Genomic DNA, 2,706 nt, shown 5'->3' on the forward strand with positions numbered 1-2,706 from the left:
CTGCGGTCCAGAAAGAAATCTGCTTTGGGGATGGGGTGGTATAAATCTGCTTTGGGGGTGGGTCTTTGCCTGGATTTTGGCTGTGTGCAGAAAGAGAGGAGAAGGGAACCCCCACATAGATAACATGAGGGATCCATCATCACATGGAGTCAAATTTAGGAACGTTCAGCTTCATTCAATGTTGGAAGAGGTGGCCCTCCAGGCTTCTCAATCTGGCCCTTGAGAGACTCTCTCCAAGCTGCTCTCCTTGAATGCTTTTGCTAGGTAGAAGGGTGGCCTTTGGCTTACCTGGGACATGTGTGTGTGTGTTTGTCAAAACCTCTGACTTTTGTGTGACTTGGAAGTAGCCTACTGTGCAAAGGTACAGAGTCATATCTGTTACTCCTTCCCCTTTTTTGCATATCGGCCCTGCCCACCAATGGCATGCGACCCTCAGAAAGTTGCCCAGAGACGTGTGTGGCCCTCGGGCTGTTTCCTATCCCAGTTTTGGACCATGAGACCATAGCAGATCAGGTGCTGGGGTGTGTGTGTGAGTGTGTGTGTATGTGTGAGAGAGAACCTTCCTAAAGCTTGAAATGAGGCAGGTTGTGTGTGTGTGTGTGTGTGTGCACGCACACGCGCATTTGTGTTAGCAGCCATGAAGGTTTGCAAAGCATCATTTGTGAGGGTCAGTCGGTTTCTCTCCTTTCAGTTTAGTCTGGGTCAAAGGGCTGAATACATTATATTGATCTTTTCTCAATCATCTGAAAGGCTGAGGGTCCTGTTAAGCTGTGCCACACTGGGGGCAGGGAACAGGGAGGAAGGAGCCTGAGAACTACAGCACCCCACAAACCCTCAAAGTCTTTATCCCCTTCATCTAAGGGGGCGTTATATGAGATGACTGGGTGCGTACCAGCTGCCTCCTCACCCTGTTATCTTCTGCTCTGAACCAGGATGTAGTTTTTGTTTTATAAAGGAGTAGCAATACTGTTGGCAGCAGCACCTGGAACAACCAGGAACTTGCTTGGAGCTCCTAAGTATTCAGAGAGCCCTTCGACTTGACCAGAGCCTCCGTTGTCCATTTCCTTGGAGGACTCTTGACTTTACTAAAACATTGAAGCGTTTCTGCGCTTTCCTTGAGATAATCCCTTGACTGCTTTCGTATTCTCCCGCCCTCCCACGTCCCTTCAAACAATCTGATGTACTGTTATTTTATGTTTGCGTTCGGTGGACTGTACGTGAATTAGGTAACTCGTTTCCAGGGTGGTGGCCTTGTGATTCTCTTGGGGCTTCCCATCCGGGGTGATTCTTTGCACATCCACTGGAAGCAGGCTGTAGCGCACGAAAGCTTAGGCCGTTGTCTTTAAGGTCTCACAAAATTTGGCTGTTTTTTACACTGCTTAACCAAAGCAGGAAGATGTTCTCACATGTCTGTCTGTCTGTCTGTCTGTCTGTCTGTCTGTCTGTCTGTCTGTCTGTCTGTCTGTCTGTCTGTCTCTCTCTCTCTCTCTCTCTCTCTCTCTCTCTCTCTCTCTCTCTCTCTCTCTCTCTCTCTCTCTCACACACACACACACACACACACAGAGTCTTCAAGGCTTGACTTGCCCAAGTAAATATTTTTTTGGGAGAGATGATGAGCACCTTCTGTCCCCCTACTGCATCTTTATTCATAAGACACTAATCCTCCCACGGCAGTCTGGGAGAGTTGGGGGGGGGGTGTCAAGCCAGCCCTAACCCATTAAGGTGGGGAAGAATCTCCTCTCCCTTAAAAAGGGGGGAGGGGAGCAACAACCCAGAATTCATCAACCCAGGAACTTGACGCACACAAACACGCCAGTATCCCGGTGTGTTTGCAAGAGAGCAAAAACACAATTATTTTTGCTTAGTGACACACACACAGAGAGCAACTCTGAATCTGAGACGTGGAAGAAATAAAGACAGGATATCTTGCACTATCCACACTTAAGGGCTCCACCACCCCCACCCCTGTTGCTTTTTTAAATGCCCCCCCCCCCCGCATCCCGAAATGAGTGTTAAAAAAGCTCGACAACAGGACCCCACTAAATAAAACATGGCTGGCTGGGTTGCTGATTCCTGCCCCCCCCCCCCCCCCCGGACAATTGAACCCTGCCCTGGTGCCATTCCCAACTGCAGTTGGATTTAAGTGCTGAGAAACAAACGTAAGATTCTCCATATAACTTCAAGACAGACAAGCATATACATACTTGCAATTAAATAACAATAAAGCAGACTATTGTTAATTTCCTGCAGCTCCTTTTTAAAGGAGGGGGGGTTATTGGGTTGTTGTTTTTATTTCGATTATGTTTTTTGTGGTTTTATATTTTGATTTTATTCTGTGGGCCGCCCTGAGGCCTTTGGGTATAGGATGGTATATAAATTCAACAACAACAACAACCCCCTAATGACCATTGCAATGTGCTCAAATGTTTTTAAGGGGGAAAGGCAAGGGAAAATGTAATGTGGTTAGTAGAGTCAACTCCCTTCCTTGGGAGCTGAGCTAGCTTTGAGCCAGTTGCCTTCTTGGCCCACCTCACAGGGTTGTTGTGAGGGTGAAGCCGGGGTGTGTGCATCGCTCTGAGCTTCTTGGAGGAGAGAGAGAGAGAGAGAGAGAGAGAGAGAGAGAGAGAGAGAGAGAGAGAGAGAGAGAGAGAAATGCATACACAGATGATGATGATGATGATGATAATGATAATGTAGTAGTAGTAG

This window comes from Zootoca vivipara, chromosome 16, assembly GCF_965207765.1.
Source record: "Zootoca vivipara chromosome 16, rZooViv2.hap1.1, whole genome shotgun sequence".
Classification (NCBI taxonomy): Eukaryota; Metazoa; Chordata; class Lepidosauria; order Squamata; family Lacertidae; genus Zootoca; species Zootoca vivipara.